The sequence below is a fragment of the Vicugna pacos genome, unplaced genomic scaffold (assembly GCF_048564905.1).
Source record: "Vicugna pacos unplaced genomic scaffold, VicPac4 scaffold_19, whole genome shotgun sequence".
Taxonomy (NCBI): domain Eukaryota; kingdom Metazoa; phylum Chordata; class Mammalia; order Artiodactyla; family Camelidae; genus Vicugna; species Vicugna pacos.
The window spans coordinates 49,067,072-49,086,947 of NW_027328740.1; the positions used below are offsets into that span (position 1 = coordinate 49,067,072).

A 19,876-nucleotide genomic window follows, 5' to 3' on the forward strand; every position below is an offset into this window, starting at 1 on the left:
GCTGTCCGGCGAGCCGGCCCTCCGCCCGCGCCGCGGGGTGGGCAAGCGCCCCGCAGGGGTCTCGGGCTCCCAGCCCACTGCCCGGCCTCCCTGCCACATGCTATGCGTCATCCGGGGACGCCCCTCGCCAAGAGAGACCCTCAATCACAAGTCACCCGCCCTCCCCACCCTCCTGTCCGTGCCTTGCAACCCCGCCCCCGAACCGCCCTCCCGATCCCCGTGTAGTACCCCCCGTCCATCGCCGGGAAGAACGGCAGTAACTCCAGCAGCCGTGGCGGCTCTTTGAGTCCAAGGGGCGAGCGAGGCAGCCATTGGCGGAGGCCGCTGCCTCTGGCTGTCAATCCCGCGGCCCGGCCCCGCCCCACCGGCGGAGCGTGGCAGGACGCAGGGCCGCGGGGACTGTCGGGACGATTCCAAGATGGCCGCGCGCTTGGGGTCCGCAACTGCTGGCGGCCCCGAGCCCCGTTCACTGCCACCGCTGCTGACCAGAGACGCCGGTCGGATCGGCGACCCCGGGGGCTGTCCCCGCGTGGCGGGAGGCCGCCATGGCGACCCTGGAAAAGATGGTGAAGGACTTCGAGTCCCTCAAGTCCTTCCAGCAGCCGCCGCCGCCGCCTCAGCCCCCTAAGCCGGCATCGCAGCCGCCGCCGCTTCATCCCTTCAGCCGATACCGCCGCCGATGCCGCCTCAGCCCCCTCAGCCGGCACCGCCGCCCGCCCAGCCCCCTCAGCCGGCACCGCAGCCGCCGAACACCCAGCCCCCTCACCCGGCACCGCAGCCGCCACCGCTTCAGCCGGTACCGGCGCCGATGCCGCCTCAGCAGGCACGGCAGCCGACGCCGTCTCAGCCCCTTCAGCCGGCATCGCAGCCGCCGCCGCCTCGGCCCCCTCAGCCGGAACAGCCGCCTCAGCCGGTAACGCCGCCGATGCCGCCTCAGCCCCTTCAGCCGGCACCGCAGCCTCTACCGGCACCGCCGCCCGCCCAGCCCCCTCAGCTGGCACCGCAGCCGCCGCCGCTTCAGCCGGGACCGCCGCCGATGCCGCCTCAGCCCCCTCAGCCGGCACCGCAGCCGCCGCCGCATCGGACCCCTCAGCCTGCACCGCAGCCGCCGAACCTCCAGCCCCCTCACCCGGCACCGCAGCCGCCACCGCTTCAGCCGGTACCGGCGCCGATGCCGCCTCAGCAGGCACGGCCGCCGACGCCGTCTCAGCCCCTTCAGCCGGCATCGCAGCCTCAACCGCCATCGCCGCCCTCCCAGCCCCCTCAGCCGACACCGCAACCGCCGCCGCTTCAGCCCCTTCAGCCGGGACCGCCGCCGATGCCGCCTCAGCCCCTTCAGCCGGCACCGCAGCCGCCGCCGCCTCGGCCCCTTCAGCCGGCACCGCAGCCTCTACCGCCACCGCCGCCCGCCCACCCCCCTCAGCCGTCACCGCAGCCGCCGACCCCCCAGCCCCCTCAGCCGGCACCGCAGCCGCCGCCGCCGCCTCGGCCCCCTCACCCGGTACCTCCACTGCTGCCGCCTCAGCCCCTTCAGCCGGCACCGCCGCCTCAACTGCCACCGCCGCCCGCCCAGCTGTGGGTCAGGAGCCGCTGCACAGACGGTGAGTCCCTGCGGGCCCCTCCCCAGCCCTGCGCGTGTCTCCGTCCCTCCCTCGGCCTCCCACGAAGGCCCCGAAGCGGTCCGGGCCCCACGCCTCTGCTTTCCCGGCTGTGAAACTTGGGAAGGAAAGGGGCTGTGTTGTGATCCGAGGCCGCGCGTCCTGTTCGGCTTCCTCTGAGCCACTCCCCACCCCTCTCCTCCTCTGGGCCAGGTGTAACATTTTGTCTTCCCTTTTCAACTGACGGTTTAAAACAGTGTTTCAGATAACTGTCAAAACACTGTACATGCAAAATATTAGGTTAACTTAAGGGAAGGAGTAGGAGAGAAGGGGGAAAGGAGCGAAGTTCACCGGTCACTTCTGTGGGGGAGGGTTAAGTGGTCACAGTGGTGAACGCGTAACTGCTACATGGCCCAGTGCGCTTACCATCATAGTGGTTACTGTTACTAACCCCAGACAGTTCTGGTATTAAGGAGGCATGACCACAGAACATGTGCTCATTGAGCTTAATTTTACACAAACAGTAAGTTTTCCACGGAATCAAGACAGGCAGTAAACGCCAGCTGCAGAGGACAGCTTGTGCAGGGCTGGGAAAGAGCATGGCATGATCAGAACTTTAGTTTGACTGGCTTGAAATGTAGAGGGAAAGGGAAACTTCACACTGATGAATCAGAGAGGAGATAGCTGTTTTTTATTAAACTAAAATGGTTGAATGAGCCTTGTTGATTAATGATTTGCCTTAGCAATTTGAATTTGGATTCTGCAAGTATTTTATAAGTTCTGTAAGAAGCTTGTTTTAAAATTTCAGAACTCTTAAGGTATTAGAAGTTCAGTTTTATTTTATAAGAATTTTTAAAAAGTGTTTATTTAACTCAATTAGAACAGAGTTCCTTTAACATAGGAGACTTTATTATCTCATGTATTAATACCCTCTAGAGGTACACAATGAAAAATGTGATTTATAAACAGATACATACAGACAGAAGGAAAACAGAGCATGTAGCTTCAGTAACAGTTTAAGAGAAAAGTCAGAAACAGAAATCTTCCCTGGTCAAAATACCAAAAAAAGCACCTGGGGCTTATATCCCTTAATTGATTTGAGCTCTAAATGGACAAATACACATTTTTTTTTAAAAAAAAATTGCTAAGAACAAGATTCTTTTTCATGTTGAGTAATAATTTTGGAGTTTAAATAAATACCAACAATAGAGCTATGAGGGAGGAAAAATATAAAATACTGATTTTTTTATTTGATTTCACCGTAAGGTGCATTCTTAAATACATAGGAGACAACTGTCATGATTTGCACAACTCGCTTGCAAATAGTTCAACAGTATTAACAATGATTGAATTTAGGTGGTGGGCATATGGGAATTTATCATCTTATTAAACAGTTTTCTGTACTTCTGAGACTTATAATAAAACATTGGAAGGAACCTGTTAGACATAATGCTCTATGTGAAGTAATTTGTTCCCTTTGTGAAATTCTAGGAAGGTTAAAATGCATGTTCATAACTTCAAGAAAGTCACAAGCATTTATGATGTAATCAGAACTACCTGAGGATCTGTGAAACTTGGTGAGTTGGTGAATTTTTTAAAATGTCTTAAAACATTTTGTTTTTACAAAGATTACAGGAGTAAGAGAAGGTAAATCTTAATCAACTCTTAATATTTTTTTCCTGGTTGATGTGATATAATTAAATGTGGGGAAAAAAAGGTAAATTCTAAAAGGAGACAGTACCTTGATGGTTTTCTATGGAGGAAACTCAAGCAGGAGGAAGTTTAATTTAAAAACATAAATTACTGCTTTTTATAATACATTCTAAGTTGTCATTCTTTTGAATGCCTTCCTTTCCAGACAGATGTGTTATTCTGGGAGATCATCAGGACTTCTGGGTATTTGGAGGTATTGACCTAACCAGTGGAACTGCTGATTTATAAGAAGTTGTCCAGAATTTTGGAAAACTGATTAGTAGAGGTAAATAATGTTTCCATGGCAAGTGATGACAGAAAGTGACTTCAGTGAATTTTCCTTTGTTTTTAGGCAGATGTACCTAACCATGTATGTTAACAATGATTTCAAGCTGAAGACTGAGAAGAACTGCCATTTTTGCCAGCTGGGATGCAGAAAAATTTGGACTTCTGGGTTCCACAAATGGGCTGAGGTAACTAAGACAGTAAACATATCTTCTTGGTCAACATGTATCTCAGGGTAATCACAGATGTGTTCCATTACCTGATACTGTTTTAAATTGGATAAAAACAAGAAAATTTAAGAAATAGAGTTTGTTTTTGCTTTTACATCAGTTTGGCAAAACAGAACAACCTCTTAATTACTAAGCACAAACCAATTTTTTCATTATTTTTAAAATATTTTAGTTTCTATTTATATTGGTTTTGTGATAAGTAAGTAAAATCTGTAAGCTCAGAAAATAGTCAAACCTAGGAAACTACTTCTGACAAGTGAATTAGCCTATTGAAAATCTGATTTAGATCCTTGGCATTAATTTTCAAGTTTTTACAGTTTCCTTGGATTTCTTCTATCCAGGAAAACAACATGCTCTTCTTAGATGACTATACTCTGATTATAGTCTCTCCTTTATGGATTCAACACTAAATTGTAACCATAGGTATATTTTACCATTTACAAAAGTGCCTGGTTGGGGAGTGTAATACAATGATTTTGTAAATTGAATTACTCTAAAATTTCAAGGATTTATTTTTAATTCAATTATGATTAATTTTCATTTGTCACTGGCTCTTAATGCTTTATTTTAAAGTGTCTCTCATAGACCCCCTTCTTTCATCTTCTTCCCTTATGCTCTCTGTCCAGTAACTCTGAGTTCTTACATGTTCAAGGTAGGCTTGTGTATTTTTTTAAAGGCAGGCGCACCAAAAAGCACTTTCCTGTGACTATCCTCTGTTTTGTTCATTTATGAGTCCAAATTTTATAGAATTGATTTAAAGAATGTCATATCTTTCTTATTATTGTGAATGGTTTTTAAAATGCTTTCCTTCTGACTCATTTCTGCATACTTTAAAATAATAATATGAATCAAATAAGTATGGGAATAAAATCACATTTACTTGTATCACATTTGATTCCATTTATATGGCAAAGTCTTATTATTATGTTGTTGTTATGAACATGCATTTCATAATACACTTATTTAGATGAATCAGAGCTTATTCATTAAGGTCATTTACTTTTAGAAATATGTAATTTCTTGTGAACACATGTATATAGAAATACATGTGTCTTTTTATAATTTAAGCAGCTTAAAATACAGATAAAATAAATCCAAGATACAAGATAATATGCCTTGCATTAATTTAAATTCATGTGAGTTAAAAGACAATTTGAATATTGTTTCCCATTTTCTACTAGCTTCTTGATCATATTCAGCAGCACATTTACCTTTACATATAATTAAGGAATCTTTTTTAATTCTACTGTAGCTCTGTCATAATGGATACTCTGCCGCAGAATCAGCTGTCATCTATCCCATGTGGTCAAGCGCAGAGGTGAGAATTCTCATTTGTGGGATGACCACTCACAGCTTTAAATGTTTTTACTGTAACTGCTTTTATAAGGTAGCAAGCTAGAGAGAGAGAGAGAAACAGAGAGAAGAAAAGAGTTCTCTCTGCATATTCCCATGTTGTGTGATGGCATTAGTCTTCTTCTGCTGTATTTTTCTAGAATGTGTGTGCGTGTGTGCATGTATGTGTGAGAAATGTCTTGTCTTTGTCCTAATAGCCACTCTTCTCTCCCTCTAGTTTTTTTCTCTATCCTCCCCTCCTATATTTTTCTTTTTCATCAATATCTTCTCTTTCAAAAAATTCTTGATAAATCAAATTTCCAACTTCCTCACTTTTAATATGGTAAAGTTACTTGGATCCCCAACATCAAGGGATCTCATACTTTAATGTCTGTAAGGATTTCCAGAGACACCTTTTAAAAGTACAGATTTCCAGCCCTTACTTTGAGCAGTCCTCTTCCAGTAGATCCAGGGTGAGGCTGAGCATCTCCGAGCCTTCCCCCTTCATATTATGGTGCAGGGGATCAGGGGCAGTATTCCTCTGGGTCTCCCTGCTGTTGCTATGAACAGCGGCTACAGCATCACTAATATTTTTCTTTCTTGTTTTAATTGCATTAATATTATCAACCAGTTAATAGCATTTTCTTAAAATTATGGTCAAAAGCATAGGTGTTTGATTTATAATGGTATCTGCAAACCACTCTTTTACTGAATTAATTTGTTTTGCTTGTATTTCCAAAATTGTAAACGCTGTGAGTTAAGTGAATGCTTTGCTTCAACTACAGGAGAATGTGAAAACACTCCAGGAGAGAGAGGTTGCATATATCAATGCAGACTCATACACAGAAGGTAAATTTTATTTCAGATTGTCATTAAATAGTATACCAGTATTTAAGTCTGTCAACTCCAACTCATAAACTAGGATTATCCTCTTTCTATGAGATGCCTCAATAATACCTCCATTTCTCCATTTTACCAGAGAGAACATTATTATGATTCAAATGAATCAATATGATTCATAACTAAGCTATTGATCCTAATTTCTTTAGTATATTTACCATTTGCCTATCTTGGATTACTACTTAAAACTTTAGTACTTTTGACATTCTTCCTGTGGAGCTATTTTTAAAAGTTGGGCTAAAATATTTCATACAGAAATAGTTCCTGTATGTATTGGAACAACTCTGAAATAAGCACCCACTACAAACTTCCTTTTGACCCTGACATGTGGCATGTGCATCTGTAGGCTTTCATCGTATTATGGTTATTTCTAGGTAAGTGTCACAGGACACATGTTAGTTACTGACATGCTCTAGTCTAAAGCCTTCATATTGAATTGAATAAATGAATAAAAACATGAATATTATGGCCTTACCACTTCCTTTGGCAAAGACCCCTAGGTACTGCTGCCGTAATGAGCAATGACCCTTACTTTTACTGCAGGAGCTGCAGCCTTAGCAGCAGAGTCCGCCTCTGCAGTCTCCTATCCTGAGTGTGTGCTGCAGCCTCTCTGGCTCCTGAAGAGTTATTTCCACCTTGTGTTTTAGTTTTAGCCAGACTGTCTGCCTGTCTATTTATCTCCCTACCTATCTGTCTATTCTAAAATTTTATTTATTTCTTTTTACTGAAGTACATCTGATTTGTAATATTAGTTTCAGGTGTACAGCAAAGTTACTCAGTTATATACATATACATATACATATACATATACATATACATATACATATACATATACATGTTTTTAGATTCTTTTCCATTATAGGTTATTATAAGATACTGAATATAATTCCCTGTGCTATACAGTAGGTCCTTGTTGGTTATCTGTTTCATATATAATAGTGTATATCTGTTAATCCTGAACTCCTAACATATCTCTTCCCTTCCCCCTTTCCCCTTGGGTAACCATAGTTTCTTTTCTATGTCATGAGTCTATTTCTGGTTTGTAAATAAGTTCATTTGTATCATTTTTTTGTTTGTTTACATTCCACATATAAGTGATAGAATGTGATATTTGCCTTTCTCTGTCTGACATACTTCACTTAATATGATAATCTGTAAGGTCCACCCTATTTTTAATTCTCCAGGAATGATGCCTTGAATTTGAAATCTGTTATATATTGTTTATAATTAGAAAATAAAGTTAGAATTAAATACAGGTTTGTAGTCCATTTGGAGGTATTAAAATTCTCTCTTATTTATTTTGCAGGCAATTATACTCTCAGAGTTGACTGTACACCCCTTCTTTTCCAGTTGGTATATAAACTGACAGAAGAGGTATGTAAATAGATCTGTTGTAATGATTTCTGATGAGTAGATAAATCAATAACTTTTGTTTTCTAAATTACTAACATTTAAACTGGTGACAGACATAGCTGATTTGTATAAACAAGAAATCAGAACGAGCTTTAATACACTACTTATGTGACATAACTATGAGAACAGTAGTGCTAGTCTCTGTTCTAATAATAGTTCCTAATAATTGTATACATTTGTTAAAATGTGCAGGGTCTATTGTTTCATGGGGCAGAGTCTCTTTGATATAACAGAAAGAATACTGAGCTGGGTTGGGGAAGCCTTGGCTGTGAAGATTGCCTTGGCTATTCATTCATTCATTCATTTATTCATTCAGGAAGTATTTATTGTGTGGTTACTATGTATCAGGTCCTATGAAAGGAACTCTAGCAGCAAAAGTGATAAAAGGACAAGGTTACTGAATCCAAATACTTTGTAATCTAGAGAGGCCACAGACCTGTAAATGAGGACTCATACTTCACTTGAATATTGGATACTATATACAGTGGAGGACAGTTGCAGAAGAGAGAAGTTAAAATCCTAGGGTAGCTGGTGAGGTTGGAAAGCATTAGAAGGTGTTTAGAGAAGGATTAGTGGTTAGGCTGTAAAATGGAAGGATGTGAAAGTGGGGAGAATGTTTCTCCTCAGAGGACACAGGACCTAATAAAGATGTGGATGTGTGAAAGAACATTTCCTGACCTCTGGGTAATGCAATATAACCTCAATGTAAGGTGTTGGTGAAAAAGCTGGTAAGAAACGGGGCCTGACACATAGGCCTAAATGTTCATAAATCTGGTGATGGTGAAATTAAAGAATCTTTAACAAGGTTGTACATTATCATTTTTATTCATTAGAAAAATTACTCTGTATCAGTGCAGTGAATACGTTAAGCTGTAGTAAGTCTAAAAGCAAAATGGAAATAATTCCACATACTTGTTTAGCACACAGGAATTTATAAATACTAGTTATTGATGTAAAAACTACTCTGAAAATGCTACTGCACTCTGAATCTCTAAAAATTATGTGATCTACTCATTGAGTATATTTGTGCTTCATTTAAATAACCCCCCATTATAGAATTTAACTGTAGAAATGTTTCTTTCAAGTAGGTATCACTTAGATGACAGTGGGAAGTAGATGTCACATCTCTGTGGTCCTGTTTCCCAATCGCCCTTCATCTTGCCCTGTCCTTTTCACTGTTAGTGTCTTTAACATCTCATCCTCCCAAGTGAGCATCCTCCCATGCCCATCACAACGCCCACCATACTGGGAAGCTTAGGTCCTTGATCCTTTTATTGAAATGTCCCATAAAAACATCTAAAAGCACGCTGAAAAGACAGCCCTTGTTGGGGAATCCTTCTCATGAGATACATTTACTCTCTGTCCTACAGAGGAGGCTCCTGCCTTTATAGGAGGGGTAGTAAGAATTTTAGGGCCAAGAAGGAGAAGCTTAGGTCTATCCCCTTTGTACATTTATTTAATAAGTATTAAATGTGTAAGTGGTTACCATAGTGACAGGATAAATCAAACATAGTTTCTGCTATTAGTGTGTTACCTGTGTAGCCAGGAGAGACTATGATCAAGAATTTTCAAATCCAAGATAGAGATTAAAATCACCAAAGGGTATACAGATAAAAGTGTGGGAAGCAAAAAATAAGTATCTTAGTTTATTATTTTACATGTTGGAATTAAACAGCCTGCTTAATGGGAAATTGCAAATTTTTTCCCATTCTAAAGCCTCTTTTACATTAATTTGAATTTAATTTTCATGCCACTTTAGATACAATATATTTGACTTTCAGAGTTTTTGTTTTAGGTAGTTTTTTAACAGTTTAACTGGGAAATTAAAATGTGTATTTAGAAGTTACATTATCAGGATGAACTAATTAATTGTCCAGAAGAGAAGAGTGAGATTTTATAATCTTGTTTGATTTGATTGTCAGTGGAAGAATCAGACATCATTCATCTGGAGAAATGCTATTGGTTGCTGAGGGCTCAATCCTGAACTGGATGATTTGATTTAGAGACATTTGGCCCATTGGCTTCACCACCAATTCGTCCATCTCTGAGTGAAGGTGGGAATCCTTCTATTTTCTACAAATGTTCTTTGCTAAACACCTGAGCCTTGTTCCACCTTTGGAGCCTTGTGTAAGTCGGTTTACCTTTCTGCACTTGAATATTCTCATATATAAAATCAGTTTGACCAAGACAATCATTATGAAAGTGTGCTCCAGTGTGGTGCCTCAGCATCTGGTGCAGGGTCAGGGTGGTGGACACTGAATAGGCAAAGCTCTAGCTTCCACACATGACCCCACCTCTTCCTCAGCTGAGGAGTGTCTATTGTATTTCTTTTATATAGAAGAAGGTTCCACTGCTGTATACTTCCCCCACCCTTAAAAAATTAAGAAACCACTAGACCATCTCTAAGGTCCCCACTTAGCTCTAAACTTTTCACTACTATATATATATATATATATATAAATATATATAAATATATATATATTTTAAATGAGGTTTACAAGGAGCAGTTGTGGGTGATAATCACAAAAACTGTATTTGAAATCTGAAAGCTTGGGTTCTTCTTCTGATTCAGACCTTTTTAAAAAAAATTTCTTACTTTTAGCAAGTCATTTAACTACTTCTTAGCTTCAATTTTCTGCTCTTTGAGGGCACAGAATTAGATTCTTGAAATAGACAGTCTGTATTCTTCAGGTTTCTAGTGTGTTTTAGAAATATTTATTTGTTAGGGGAGCTAGAACAGACAGGGTTTCCACTTCAGCAGTGCAGTTATGTTTTTACCTTTTTATAATTAGAGATTGAGAAATCATTTCATTTGAAAATAAAATGATTCCATTTATTTTTTAGGAAAAGTTTAAAAACCACAGGATTAGATTATAAATTGCCCTTTATTTCTGAAATTTAATATATTTAGTTATACAGATTAAGTGGTACAATGAAGACTGCAGTACAGAATTTCTGTCTCTTATAATATAGTGTGTTAGTTTTCTTTGCTTCATGAAGGAGCTGTATGAATCTCATTAATAACAACACAGTATATCTTTGATAGAGTTCAACTTTTCTTCTTCTTTTTTCCTTTTTCTTCTTAGTCTTTCCAAATTAGGATAATTGTGGTCTCTGACATTTTTCCAGTTAAATTTTTAAAATACATTTTTATTTTTTACATTCTACAATCACTTTTGACTTTTGGAATTAATATAAGATAGAGACAGGTATGCAGACAAAACCAAACACTAAATGATAGTATTTTCTTCTAGGAAGTTAAATGTTGGTTATAATTATGCCAGGGGGTGGGGGAAAAACTTCCTAAGACAGTGGAAACTACTGATAACTTTTAAAAACTAAATCAGTTTATGCGAGTCATGCCTCCTTTCATAGGCATGTCATTATTAACAGAAAGTTTGTTGGCTGTGATTTATTCTGTCTGTGTTCCTATTTTACAGGTTTATTTAATGCTTTTGGTGAAAATCATGACAGCCACATAGATTTTAAGGAGATATCCTGTGGGCTATCAGCTTGTTGCAGAGGACCTCTGGCTGAAAGACAGAAATGTAAGTGTGTTAAACATCACAAAATTTGGAAGCTATACAGAGAAAAAAATTAGCATCCATTCATGTAAAAAATCATCTGATTAAGGCTTGAATTTTCATCCCTTTTGCAAATAGCAATCTCTTGCTAAGGTTTTACTGACGTCAGTGTAAAGGTTCAATCATCTATTCTTTTTTACTGTGGAGTAATTTAAGATCTTTGTTATTAATAATGGTTGATTTTCCAGATAAATGTACAATTCATGATAAATGAACTACATCAGTCATGATGTGTTTGAAAATGTTAAGCATATAGAAAATATTTTCTGGTAGTCTATATAGAAAATTTGTCTTGCTTAACTTGAATTTCAACTTATTTTCTATCACTGTGTATATTGATATTTTATTAGCAAAATTAAATTTATGATAAAACAATTTTATTAAATACTAAATTTATCTTTTAAACCTATCTAAAATATTATGGCATAATTTATAAGCATATTACATTCCTAAATCTTAACCATATTTGTTTAGGAAAATGCAGCAGTTTACATTTAATTGGAACCTAATTCTTACATATTCACTAGGGTCATTATCTCTGCATCTTTCTAAAATACAGCTTCACAAATACTGCATATTTTGGGTATGATACTTAATAGTTCAATATTCTTTAGTAATGTTGTACTGTGATGCACTCGTTAACTTAATAGCATAATTATTACATGGGTGTGTGAAGTAGATAATTATTTAATCTTAAAAATTTAGATTTCTTTTATCTTCCCTGATAGTATACCATTACTCTAACCTGGCTTTGTGATAGATTATTTGTTCACATTAAAGTTCTGGTATTAAAGAGGCTGAAGTCTTTGTTTCTCAATTGAGGTTGTTGTCTTAAATTTTTTTTTAATTTATTTTTTTGCCAGTGGACTAGTGGAAGTTAACCAAATAGACTAACTAGCAATTTTGCTGATATTGATGTTAATTAGCAAAGTGCTGATATTTTGGATTTTTAGCTTGTTGTATATAAACTTCATTGAAGAATTGAAATTGTTCTTAGGCAAAAATATTGGGTGCACATTAATTACATTGGAGAGGCAAAATCTTTATACAGTCATCTCTCATTATCTGCTGAGGATTGGTTCTGAGACCCCCTCAGATACCAAGTCCATGGATGCTCATGTCCTTATGTAAAATGGCATAGTATTTGCATATAATCTATGCACATCCTCTTGTATACTTTAAATCATCTCTAGATTACTTTTAGTACCTAATACAATGTAATTATTTGTAAATACAATGTAAATGATATGTGAATAGTTGTCAGTGCATAGCAAATTCAAGTTTTGCTTTTGAGAAATTTCTGGGAAAATTTATATATATATATATATATATATATATATACATATACATATACATATATACTTTTGATCTATTGTTTATACCTGTGAATGCAGAACCAATGGATACGGGGAGCTGACTGTACCAGCTTTTTGTTGATTCTTAATGTAGATGGAATATTTTCAGCATTGTAAGAATCAACTCTGAAGTGATCAGTTATAAATATTAGAAATTAATTTAAAAGCTTGAATTACCTTCTCAAAATCTGTGAGATATTGTATAGTAACTTGGCCCTTCTTTTTCAGTTTGCAAGAAATTTAACTTTAGATTTAGATGAAGGATAGAGTTCTCTAAGCTGGCTAATTATATAAGGAGAGAGACTTGTGAAGTGTACAGGAATTCCTACAAGTTCAAAGGACTTTAATGACACAATCTCCTCCAAATAAGAACTTAATCCAGAATGTAGTTGTTTGAGGAACTAAGTAATTTCACTAGGGCAGGTTGTAATAAAATGTATTATACTTCAGAATATAAAAGTAACTTTCCTCCATAAGAGTTTCTTTTCTTTAGTTTGCTTCAAGGTATTTGATGTTGATGGTGATGGAGTTCTCTGTAGGGTTGAACTGAGAGACACGTGGTTGCACAGAGGTCTGGAAGGACAACTGCACCGATGATACCCTGGTAAAGTCTGATTGTATACATCTTCTTGCATGTAAACTTCCAACAGGAACATAGAGTGAAGAATTTTTTAAAAGAGGTTGAGAAAAAGATTTCTTTCTACTTCTAGGTTCTATATTATGCTACTCAAAATATTCATAGCCAAAGATGCAAAATTGGGAAGAGAATTTACCTTAGAAAATTTAATAAACTGAATGTATTATGTAAAAAAAAAATGAAACCACTGGAAAATTGTCATAAATTTTTAAGGTAAACAAGCAATCTATTTCTGGAATTAAAAAAAAACAAAACTTGACCGAAAAAATATTTTATACTTCAGCTACTGTCTAATAAAAATGATACCTTCTCTTTCCTAACTACTGATTTGGGTTTCTGGTTTTAAAGGAATTACTTGTGGATCTATCCAACATTGTAGAGACACATAGAATGCACATGACACCACAAAGGTGAGTCTAGCAGAGACTAATTTATTCTTTTCTAAAAATACATTATATTCTGAATTGGTATACATACGTTACATATACATACTTGAATCTCTTCTGCATCATCCCTGCTAAATGCTTATTTGGACCTGTGGTTACAATAACTCCAAGTTGTCCCTAAGGAAAGCCCATTCGACCTTTAAACAACTCCATTAAGTGTTATTTACATAAAAACATTATATTTTATAAGCTAGGCATTTTGTAAAAATTAAGTAGAGACAGCCCTTGCCATCTGTAGTTTATAATCTTTACTTCTCCCAGTTTAATACATTATGGTAAGACAAAACTTATATTGAGCAAAAGAAGCCACAATAAAAGAACACATTGTACAATTTAATTTATATGAAGTTCTAGAACAGAGACAGAACTAATGTTAATAAGTGGTACAGTAGTGATTTTGGAGATGGGTGAGTTAACTGAGAAGGAGCATAGGATATCTGGGATGATGGAAATTATTTTTCATCTCAATCTGGGTGGTGTATATAGTTTTTAAATTTTTTTTTCAATAATATTGGTGAGGGTCTGTCCTAAGTTCTTTAATAGCAGCCAGAATAAGTGTATAATAGCAGAAACAAGCATGTACTTTACAAAGAATAAAGCCTTGAATTTTTTTAGTTTCAAAACATTTATTAAAGATATTATAATAGGTTTGCCTTAATGTCTATGTATCCCTGTGAAACTGAAGATAATCCATATATGTGAGACACATATGAGTTAATTTGACCCTTTCTATTCAAATGTTGACATGTACCAAGTTGCAAATGGTAGGATGTAGACCATAGTGGCCTTACACAGGCTTAGAAAAATAAGTAACATTTTTTTCAATCACAAATCCAGAAGAAATCATCATAGTCTTATTAACTGACACTCAATAGAAATAAATAATAGAAATGAATTTTTCAGGGCTTGATCTTTGTTTGGCAATTCAGATAACCGTCTTCATTTACTTTTCTGCCCAAAACTAAGGTAGCCATTTATATTTGGTATATATGAAAACAGAAACACAGGAAAGTTTCTATTAGGAAATACCTTATGTAGAGATACAATTTCCATCGCCTTTCTTCTGGGTGTTTGATAAGTATGGAGGTTATCATTGCTGTCTATTTTTATATAAGACCGAGTTTCTTCATATGGCTGTACTTTTGAACATTAAAAAAAAAGATCATTTAGCTGCTCCATCTCCGTGTAACCATAATAATGAAATGGTAAAAATTTAGAATAGATTTTGGACCTTTCAACCAAACCTATTACCCATATTCACTGGTGACTAGACGGTGACAATATTACCCATTATTTTGTACCATTACATTGGTGTTAATATACTTCAATGGAAGTTGCATCATGAAAGCCATTAATTACCATCACAGTGCTTTAAAATCTTTTCTTGTAATAAATGGTAATATATATTGAATGAATACATGAATATCATTAATAGTAAATATTATTAAATATCTTTAAATAATAAATCATTAGATAATAAAAATATAATTAAGTAATAAACGCTAAGAACATTATTATTCATCTAGGATTGTTAAGGTGATTGTTCAAAACATGAAGTAAGAAGCATTTGGTTATATTTTTGCCTGCCAAGAAATATTGTCTACTGTATATAAATGTAATTTTTGGTACACTTTGACACCAAAAAAAAAAAAAATACTGCTTTACTCAACTTGTGAAAGTAATGTTACATTTTATTTTGAGGAAATGTTAATATAGATACTCATTTATTATATATATTTAGTTCTTTTAAATCTCTTAAGAAGTCTAATAATATTGCCAGATGTTTTAAAGATCTTAGAAAATTGCTAGGGTCAAAGGGCATAATCCAAAGAGTTTGGAAAAATGCTTTCAAAGTTAGTAAATAGTCCTTTTTCTCTACCCAGAACCTTTTGTGGGTTCTGTTAGTAAACTTCACCTTGAACCAGAAGATACTGTGAGTTATTTCCCAGGTCTTACTGGAGGAAGATTTTTGGTGATAAATTGCCCACGTTATGAGTGACTACTTCAGAGTTTGGTTACTTTTGAACTTATTCTTGCTGGCCTACTTTCGGATGAATACACAGCATCTACATTAAATCATTAGTTTTCTTTCAGACAAATGACCATTGCAAGTTTAATAAAACAAATTTAATTCAAATAATATAAGAAAATGAAGATTTAAGATATTCTTAAATATTGTTTCTCTTTCAGAATGGCCATCTTAACTCTAGAAGAATATCAGATCTGGAGTGTGAAAAATGTTCTTGCCAATGAGTTTTTGAATCTACTTTTCCAGGTATGTTTAAGGTAAATGACAGAGACGGAGGGCAGTGGTACCAGTAGTTCTACATCTTTTCCATTATGTAGTAGTTAGACAACTAGACTACAAAACCATATATTGTCAAAAGAACTGCATTAACCTGTACACCACCAGCAGATGGTAAGTTAGAGCGTGCGTGCTTCTTAGAGTCACAATGTGCATGATAGGAAAGTAGAGTATAGCTGATAATGTTTATCTTAATAACTCATGATAGAGCAGATTGTAGACACATAGAAAAGCATTTAAAATGTAAAAGCCATTATAATTTGCTATTTTTCTTTACTTTTTTTTTAAGACCCTCCCTAACAAGTAAGGCAGTGTGGACAGAGACATAGATCATAAGTTGGCAGCTGTAAATTTTTCACAAAGTATACCATCTTTCCAGTTAGGAGGTTATTTTAGATGCAGAGCTGTTTCTTAATTTTCTTTCTTTCTTTCTTTTTTTCTTTTTTGTAATTTAATTCTTTAGAAGGTCCAATAAAGATTGAAGGAGAAAGGAGGAAAGAAAAGCTGTCAGGGGTGAACATGAAATCATAAAACTTGCCAGATTTTAAGTATTTTTCCAGTTAAAGTAGTTCTTTTTGCTCCAATTTAAAGAAACAACTTATAGTTTCCCATTTTTCATAATTCTTCAAAAATATATGTTGATTTAATAGTATTTTACAGGGGGGAGGGGTGTGAGTAGGGACAGACTGGAAGTTCAAGATTTGTAAATACTGACAGGTATATATAGAATAGATAAACAAGCTTATACTGTATAGCACAGGGAAATATATTCAAGAATTTGTAGTAGCTCATGGTGAAAAAATATGAAAACAAATATACGTATATTCATAAAGGACTGAAAAATTGTGCTGTACACCAGAAATTGACACAACATTGTAAATGGACTATAACTCAGTTAAAAAATAAAAGATATAACTGTTAGAACACTATAAAAAAAAGTAGTATTTTAGATTTTTTTTATTTTATTCTCCTTTTCTTATAAAAGCACCCCTATGAAGATCAATAAGGCTTGATATCTTCATATCTATCATGATCCTCCATTGTGAATACAGAGTAACCTGCCTGTGGCACAGCTATGTTAGAATAAATGAAAATTGAACTCTTCCTGACAGCTAATATCTAATGTATATTTAAAGCATATGAAATCTGATAAGCCTGTGATGCCCATTTAAATCAATCAGTTGCTCCACTGTCAGTTATCTGCCAGGATCTAAGTTGATATGTCTTTATAAAATATAAATACATATAAAAATAATATAAACCTACTATAAACAGAAATGACTTGGTTAGTAATATGAAAATTGAGCAGCTATTTTTATCTCATTTAAAATGATGCCCTCAATTACTTTAAGTTATCATTAATTATATAGATATTTTGACCACTGAAGTTTGTGTCTGAGTCATGTTGCAGCTCTTACATAGCAAAGCATTTTGAACTTTTATATTGCCTTTCCTATTTTCTCATGCTTATCAGGGACTTGCATAGGCACTATTTTTTCTATGACTCTATAAACAGATGTATGCCTGAAATTTTCTTTTGTGTCTCAGGGTTTCTAGCATTATATTACTGACAGATTTTTTATTGGTTAGCAATCTAATTTTTTTCTTGGTATATATAGTCCTTTCAGTCCTTTCAAATATATATATATATATATATATATATATGTATATATATACTACATATATATATATGTAGTCAGTTTTCAATTTTGTGTCAATTTCTGGTGTGCAGCACAATGCTTCAGTCATACATGAACATACATATATTCATTTTCATACTCTTTTTCACCATAAGTTACTACAAAACTTTATTGGATATAGTTCCCTGTGCTATACAGTATGAACTTGTTTATAAATTGGGAGTTTGAGATTTCCAGGTACTAAATATTAACATTACATTTTATGATGCTCACTTTATCCCATATTCAGACATGCTTTTAAAACTTTATTTTCACTTAATATATAAGCAAGCAGGCTTACTCTAAATTGTTTTATTTTCTGTCTGTTTCTAAAATAGAATTAGCTAATAAATTCAGTGATAAAAGCTTGAATTATACTTTTATTTTATTTGCCAAGATCCCACTCCTGGCTGACCATTTTGGGTATTTAAGTATAAAGTAAGTAAATGTCAGTAGAATTAGGAAACCATTCCTGTGGTAATATTATTTTCAGTCCTTTCAAATAAACTCAGTGCCCAATATTTTGCAGAGGAAGCATTCTAAACATGACCAGGATCTTCTATCTTATACGTTTGTCAGAAAGTATCAAATGTTAAACAGTTTGATAAACAGAATAGTGCACCACACTGACCCCTACCTATATCCATGTTCTAATCCTGAAATCTGTGAATATGTTATTTTACATGGCAAAGGGTATTTTGCAGATGTATCAGGTTAAGGACTCTGAGACAGGGAGATTAGCCTGGATTATCTACATGGGCCTAGTCTAACAACAGGAGTCCTTAAAAATTGAAAATCTTTCCCAGATGTGGTCAGAAAGATATGACTTTGGAAGAAGGATTAGAAAGCTGTAAAGCTGTTAGCTTTGAAGATAGAGGAAGGGTCATGGGTAAAGAAATGTGGGTGAACACTAGAAGCCGGAAAAGACAAGGAAATATATTCTTCCTTTGACTTACAGAAGGGCATACAGCCCTGCTGACATCTTGATTTTTAGCCAAGTGATACCTGTTCCTGACTTGACCTACAGAATCATAAAATAATAAGTTTGTGTTGCTTTAAGCTGCAAAATTTGTGATAATTTGTAACAGCAGTGATAAAAATAAGTATAGGGGAGGTAATCCAAATTTATGGATTGGAGGGTTCAACATTTTAAAGATGTCAGTTCCCCTTCATCTGATTCAAAGATTTATATGTGCACATCAAAATCCCCAAAACTTAATTGTTGTTACTGTTTCTTTGTAGAACTTGACAAGCTGATTCTAAATACATAGAGAAGCTTGAAGAGCCAACAATAGCCAAGCTGATATTAAAGAACAATGTTAAAGAACTTATTATAAAACAATATTAAGTCTATGTGATAACTACCTAAAGTTAGACATATAGACCAATGGAACAGTATTGAATTAAACCCTGTACCATACATGAACAGTAATTTTAGATAGATTATAAATCTAATAAATTTGAAACAAAAAGCAAAGCATCTGGGGGAGGGTAAAGCTCAGGTGGAATGTGTGCTTAGCATGCATAAGGTCTTGGGTTCAACTCCCAGTACCTCCATTAAAATAAATAACCTAATCCCCCACCAAAATAAAGCATCTAGAAAATAGTGTAGGAGATATTTTAATGACTTTGAAGCGGCAAAGAGTTCTTAAACAGGACACAGCACTAAACATAAAAGAAGAGTTTTAAGTTGGACTTCAGTAAAATTAAGAATTATTTTTATCAAGAGATACCATTAAGAAAGTGAAAAGCCACATGGTGCGAAAATATATTTGCTATATCTATATCCACCAAAAGACTTGTATCTAGGGCATATAGAGAACAAAAACCAGTGGAGAAAAAGGCAAAACCTCAATATTAAAATGTGCAAAAAAATTGAACAGGTGCTTCATAAAAAAAAAGAAAAATCCAAATAAGCTATGAAAAGTGGCTGAGCTCGTTAGTAATAATAAAAATACGTACTAAAACCACACTTGGAACACCATTAGACATCCACTAGAATAGTTAGTTGTTAAGTGATATGAAGCATTGGTGAGGGTAACATGCAATGGGGACTCTTACACATGGCCAGTGGGAATATAAATTCTTACAAATAATTTGAAAGTAGGCTTTTTGAATGAAAGTTATATATGTATATGTGTGTGTGTGTATATATGTACACACACACACATATACATACATACAAACACACACTCCCTGTGTACCCTTCAGAAGCTTCTACATCAGAGCACAAAAGGACATCCAGAAAATTCTCATAATCACTATTTGTTATAGCCCCAAATAGAAAATGACCCAAACACCTGTCAACAATAAATACATAACCATAAGTGGTGGCACATGCATACAAGTTGTATACTTTAAAGCAATAAAAATAAATATACTAGTTTACAGAAAACACTAGTGGATGAATCTTACATAAT

General features: G+C 36.4%; 1 long non-coding RNA gene across 2 annotated transcripts in view; it reads left to right on the forward strand.

Moving 5' to 3' along the window:
* The first annotated feature begins 1,410 nt into the window (after positions 1-1,410).
* LOC140692972 (uncharacterized) overlaps positions 1,411-19,876 on the forward strand; it is a 61,925-nt gene continuing 43,459 nt past the window's right edge. The window contains exons 1-12 of one of the 2 annotated variants that reach the window (XR_012068618.1): positions 1,411-1,601; positions 3,090-3,175; positions 3,457-3,504; positions 3,643-3,763; positions 5,058-5,123; positions 5,923-5,986; positions 7,344-7,411; positions 9,373-9,504; positions 10,891-10,998; positions 12,883-12,993; positions 13,375-13,436; positions 15,663-15,747. This is a non-coding gene — a long non-coding RNA (uncharacterized lncRNA). Of the gene's footprint in view, positions 1,602-3,089; positions 3,176-3,456; positions 3,505-3,642; positions 3,764-5,057; positions 5,124-5,922; positions 5,987-7,343; positions 7,412-9,372; positions 9,505-10,890; positions 10,999-12,882; positions 12,994-13,374; positions 13,437-15,662; positions 15,748-18,698; positions 19,064-19,876 lie in introns of those variants that run through there. The other variant, XR_012068619.1, reaches the window with a different exon arrangement.